This window comes from Rhea americana, unplaced genomic scaffold, assembly GCF_003343005.1.
Source record: "Rhea americana isolate MKP2758 unplaced genomic scaffold, rheAme1 scaffold_19, whole genome shotgun sequence".
Lineage (NCBI taxonomy): Eukaryota > Metazoa > Chordata > Aves > Rheiformes > Rheidae > Rhea > Rhea americana.
The window spans coordinates 7,869,092-7,874,846 of record NW_028186038.1 but is presented as its reverse complement, the minus strand read 5'-3'; the positions used below and the strand labels follow the sequence as shown (position 1 = coordinate 7,874,846).

At 43.6% G+C, this 5,755-nt stretch overlaps 1 protein-coding gene across 2 annotated transcripts in view; it reads left to right on the top strand.

Annotated features, from left to right (window-relative positions):
* STIMATE (STIM activating enhancer) overlaps positions 1 to 5,755 on the top strand; it is a 36,671-nt gene that overhangs the window by 492 nt on the left and 30,424 nt on the right. The window lies entirely within an intron of this gene.

Sequence of the window (5,755 nt, the reverse complement as noted above, 5' to 3'; positions counted from 1 at the left end):
GGGCCCCGCCGCCCGCCTCGTCTGCGGCGCGGCGCGGCCGGGCGCCGGCGAACCGCGGAGCAGCTCCCGAAATGGGGTTTCTGAGCGCTCTGGTCTCGCTCGCGCGCGCGTTGCGCCGTGAAACGCCGCGGGCAGGGTGCGCGGAGGCCGGGGCGGTGCGGGCCGCGCTGGGAGCGCCCCGCGGCTCGTCCTCGGTGCTGAAGCGCCCGCGTTTGCCTGAGCAGCGGCGCCCCGGCGCGGAGCGGCCCGTGGGCTCGCGCGGCTCGTCCCGGCGGCTCGTCCCGGCCCTCGTCCGGGTTTGGGGGGAGAGCCAGGGCGGCGGGAGGCAGTGATGGTTCAAGCCCCCCTGCTCTGAGGGGGTAACACGGAACAGTGCTGGTAGATTTTACCTGTTATCCCTCACTGCCACCAGCTTTTTTCCTTTCAGCTGTAGAGTGAAGAATTAGTGCTGTTACTCAGCCGAGGGCGAAGGTGCTGTTAGCAGAACCCGAAGGAGGGAAAAGGGGGCGTCAGATAAAAGTGTCTTACAGTTTGCCTGATCCGACAACTAAGGCCTGCTTGTCTAAAAGCTGAATCGCTATTCCTTCATGCTAGCGCCGTGCGACTGTGGTGAAGTCAAAGTTTGCCAAGGCACTGTTTCTGCATGCTTGGTGTTTCAGTCACAGTTAACAACTGCACTGCTCTTATGATAGCTCTGCACGTAGCAGTCGTCATTGTGTGCGTGAGTGGCAATAGTAGTCACTAGTATAGTATTTGGTCAGTCAAAGCGTCCTCATAGTAGTCTTAGAAGTTTCCACACACCCCCCCCCAAAAAAAAAAAAAAAAACTTTTTAAGAAGATGTAGTGTTTATTTTTTAGGTGTAGTTTTTGTTAGTATCAAGAAGAGCTACTATAGATCATTCTCATGGTTTGTGCATCAAAACGTGATGAACTGTTGGTCGTCTTCGTTGTGATAGTATCTCTTTTCTGGAGATGACATCGCTTAAATCTTTGCGTGTTTTACAGAAATATCTGGAGTGTTCTGCGTCCGTAAGGAAAAAGCTAATGTGAAAAGCATGGACTAGGAAAATAAAAGCCTAAATCATTAGCTGAGTTTTCTGACTTTGCTCTAGCTAGATGCCTAAACTGTAAACTATTAGAAGGAGATTATCAGTGAGGTGCTTGTAATTGTGGAGGAAGAAAGTGAAAGAAATATAGCTAGCCATATTAATGATACTGCTGGGAAGAGATGCCTTTTTCTGAAAGAGATTAGAGCGAAGAAGTAGCAACTTATGACGCTTATGCTTAAACACAGAACAATAGGTTTATTTGTCCAGGGGTTGGCAGCCATGTTGTCTTCCACGTTGTTTTGGGAAGCTGACCACAGCTTGTAGACCAGTGACCAGTGATGTTGCTAAAAGAGCAGTTATCCCTTGGTTAAGTGTCTTGCTATGCTGGAAAGGATGGTTCTGTTGTCTCTTAGTTTCATTTGTGTACTTTTACCCTTTTTATATCATATCCAGAAAATATCTGTTATGCTGCTCCAACATCTTTAAAAGTTGCCTCAGCAAATGGAGTGATTCTTCTGTGAGCAGTGTGACAGATCTGATGTGAGGGAGAAGCAGGAACTTGTGGCTGAGAATGGGAGGCAGGATGCGACCTCTCTTTGGCAGTAGCCTCTGCATCTGGGTACTTACCTCTGTCCCTGAGCTGGTGGCCAAAGGGCTGGCACAGCTTCTGCAGCTGGATCCCAGAGCTGGTACAGCCAGAAAAGTAAACAGGCACACATGGCTATCTTTTAGCTTGAGCACAGCAAGGAGAGTAGTGTTGAGGTGGAAACAAGTGGCTGCAGGCAAGGGGAGGAACAGCTGGAGATGTGGTGCTGCTGTCAGATGAGAGATGGGCCCCCCTTTTAAACAGGATTAATTCTCTGTGTGCAGCTCTATCACTTTTCTAGTTCTCCATAGAATGTCAACAGAGCTCTGAAGACATATAATTGACTGATACTTAAATTTAACTTATAAAGGGCATGTCCTTTGCAGTTTTTGAAAGGGGAGACTAGATGGAAGACTTTGTTTACACTTTGAGTTGCTGTTTCTGGTTCTGACCTCACTGTGAAGGAAATGAAAGTAATAGCAACAGAGAGATGCTCTAGAATTACTCTCTATGCGCAGAGACTGTTTTCCTGTGAAAAATATTTGATTTGACATGTAAGGAGTGAGAATTTCTGTAAATCAAAGGGTGATCAAAAGAAGCTTGCCCTTTTCTAGATGGATCATGCCACACTTCCACCGAGTTGAATAAGGAATTGTTTTTGTCCATCACAGTAACTCACTGTAGGAGGAGGACCTTTTTGTGTCTTAACAGCAGATGTTCACCTGCAAATGTCTGAAGGGCTATTCTTAAAGCAAAGCTGTTTAAGACCTGACGCTCTAGTTCACAGCCTTCTTGTGTGTGTGCCTGTACAATTGCTGTGAAATTGTGCCATGAACTGAATCACCAATGACATCAGTTAAACCTCCCCTTTATAAGGGCAGAGGTGTGTGGTAGTGTATTGGGTTTTCATTTTGTTTTAAGATATGGTGACTTGTTGACAGAGGGAGCATGGAGACTGCTTGGCTCTAATTATCTCCCAACTGAAGAAAGGTTAACTCGGATCATGTTATCAGCCTACCTAATGTGTCCACCTGCTGTTGAACTGGCGTAACGAAGCAAGCTGTGACAAGGACAGAGAATCTCTGGCTCTGAGTGGGAGAAATCATCATGTGGAATTAAATCCTAAATTTCCTTTCATTTTCATTCATGCCATCTTCCCAGGTATGAAGCACAGTTTAACTAACCCTTTTACATCGCTAACCTTTTTGCATCAGCTTTTTAAACATCTGAGTGCCTCTATTCTATCTTTTTCAGATTCAGATACGCAGTCCCAAATCTTTGTGTTATACAGGATAACTTAGCTAGTTGGCAGCTATCCTGAGATTCTCCAACCCCCTAAGTGTAAAAGTTAGCATGTGATTTTACTCAATTAAGTCCTGTAAAAGCAAAGAATTCACTACTTACAGTTCATTAAGGCCACTCTGATTTCAAACCCTGTCCTCCAGCTCTTCCTGTAAAGCATTGTCCACAAATTAGAGAAATGAGCTCCTCTGCAGTTGTCCAAATCATTAGAGAATAGATTTAATAATATCAGAGCCCACCAGTGCATTGTCTTGAATCACTGTGAATTATTCTTAACTACTCTCTGAATTAAGTTTTCAGTTATGAAGCTAGAGGCTTGTTGGAACAGTTTTGTCCAGACACGACATGTTCTAGTATATCAAAAGCCTTACTGAAGCTGGGTTAGGCAACTTCTGTTGCTTTTCTCCTAACCGTAGGCTCGAACATGCCATAGAAGGGAATTAATTGATTGAAAAATACCTCTCTTTAGCAAATCTACTTGGACTAGTAGCCTTTTTGGATTCTGTCCATTAATCCTCAAGTTTATTAGCCTATGGGGGGGTGTGTGTGTGTGTTTGCTTGTTTTGCAGTTTGTTGCTTAATTTTGTTCTTTGCCTTCTTTCTTGAATGTGCCTTATTTTGATGCTTGGTTTATGAGTTGCTGTCAGTGTAAGAGACCCATTTTTACAATTTTTTTTTTTTTTTACAATTCAGGTCAATAATCTGAAAGGAATGTTTTTTCAAAGTTTGCCGTTATATTACTTTTATTCTATTTGGATATTGATTTTTAAATGATGGGTTACCTTCTTTGTTCTGTGGGCAATTGGTATGATATTTTTAATTACTGATGCTACCTAGCCAGTTTAAAATGTTTTTTTGTATAATGTTTTATCAGTAATCACAAGCTCCTTCCAAGCATTCTTTGGCTAAACCTTATTGGTAATGATAGAGTGGTGGTAGCATGATGTTCCCACAAAAGTTAAGATATGGATGTGATTCTAGGTATTTAAATTTTATTAGCCAAAGCTATATAAAGATGTGAGGAGGGCAAAAAAACACTACCAGTCCCTTCATCCTGTCTATCATGAGCTATTCCTAGTATTGCATCTTGTATTGGGTTGATACTAAATTATATATAGTTATTTACTAAGCACGTTTGATAGAAGATTAATGACTAATCAGAGCATGGATAGGTTCATTTCTAGATTTGAAGGAATGACTGAGAAATTGCCTGTGATCATATTAATGAACTGTTGAAATAGAATAGTCTCTGGGTGCTCTGCAGATGAAAGGTTTGTGTTTCTGCCTGTGTGAAAATATGATATCCCTAGTGCTAGGAAGTCTGAAATAGTTGAAAAGACCAGTTTTAGGCACATCCGTGTGGACAAATCCCTCTTAGTAGAAACACGTCACTGCTGTTTTGACAAAGAAGAGGTGTGAATGTGGATTACAGTTGAGAATTACTCTGGTCACCTACTACTGAAAGAAAATGATTTTCACGTTTTAGAGAATTGGTTCTGGGGGATAAGCAAAAGCAGTGAGATACGCTGCTGAAATACGTAAAAGGCAAGATTTGTCAAGGGAGCAAAGGGAGAGCCAGCCTTTAAAAAAGGAGAGGGGAACAAACGGAGCGTTGAAGACCAGAAATAGCAGCAATCACTATTTCATGCTTAATTAGACGAGCAGAAGTCCAGACTGTCCTGAACTTACTTCTGTAGCAGCTGCTAGCCCGGCTGCCGAAAGCCCTCGGCCGAGGTGCGTGGCCGTGCCCGCCGGGAGCACCCTGGACAGCTCCTCTGCGGCCCCCCTGGCGGGCGCTGCCAGGGGCGAGCGCCCCGAACCTCCCTCCGCCCCTCCGAGCTGTCAGGAGCAAACGCGGCACCTGGGCGCCCACTGCAGCCTCCTGTTACCCAGCGAGTTTGCACTTGGATTCAAAGTTGGGCTTTAGTTCAGTACGGTCTATATAAATCAAATCTTGTTCTCGCTCGACCGTAAGAATCTTTCTTACTGACACAAAAAGGTATTGCAATCCCCTCCCGTCTGCCTGGAGGAAACGGGGTGGGGTAGTGGTAGTAGATACAACAAGGGGTTTTAACTTCTTGCTCATTTGGTCCCAATCCATTAATTAGCAGCAGTCAATACCTCTGCAGCACATAGCACAGAAGAGCTGTCGTTCTGCAGGTTGGCTGCTTGGGGCAGCGGGGCTCGGGAGAGCCCAGGGAGCTCACGATGGTCAAGCGCAAGTAAATCGTGCCTTAAAATGACCAAGGATTTTGTTATCTCGAGACTGTGAAGTGTTGTTTGTGTTATCTAGTCGTTTCTTGTGTGTTTTAAGTAAAGCTTCAGTCCATTTGGTGTCTCTGAGACATCATTTTCCAAACACGAGTCAAAAATTGGATATGGGTTGGAAGCTATAGCAGGAGAAAAAAAAAAATGCAGCCACACAGGTGAGTTGACCAAATTAGTTAAGCAAATTACTTCCTTCTGCCATGCTAATGTTACGGTATTCTTTAATACAGAATTTAGCCCAACTACATTTTTTATTTAAATTCTGAATTTGTATAGAAAAAGCGAAGTCTTATTGATAAACTTGATTGCCTTGTACAAAAACAAGTAATAACTGTGTTGTGAAAGTGCTGCACTACTCGACTGATCCTTTTTTAAGTGAAGCGAATAACCTTGAAAGAATTCAGGAATAACATTTTGGGAGTGGTTTTTCGGTTTGGAAACAGGAGACTGATCTTGTTTTGTAGCATGGTTAGATATGCATTACTGTAGGGGAAATATCCTAATAATTTTTAGTCCTGTTTAAACTATATTATCTTGGGTGTTTTTTTTT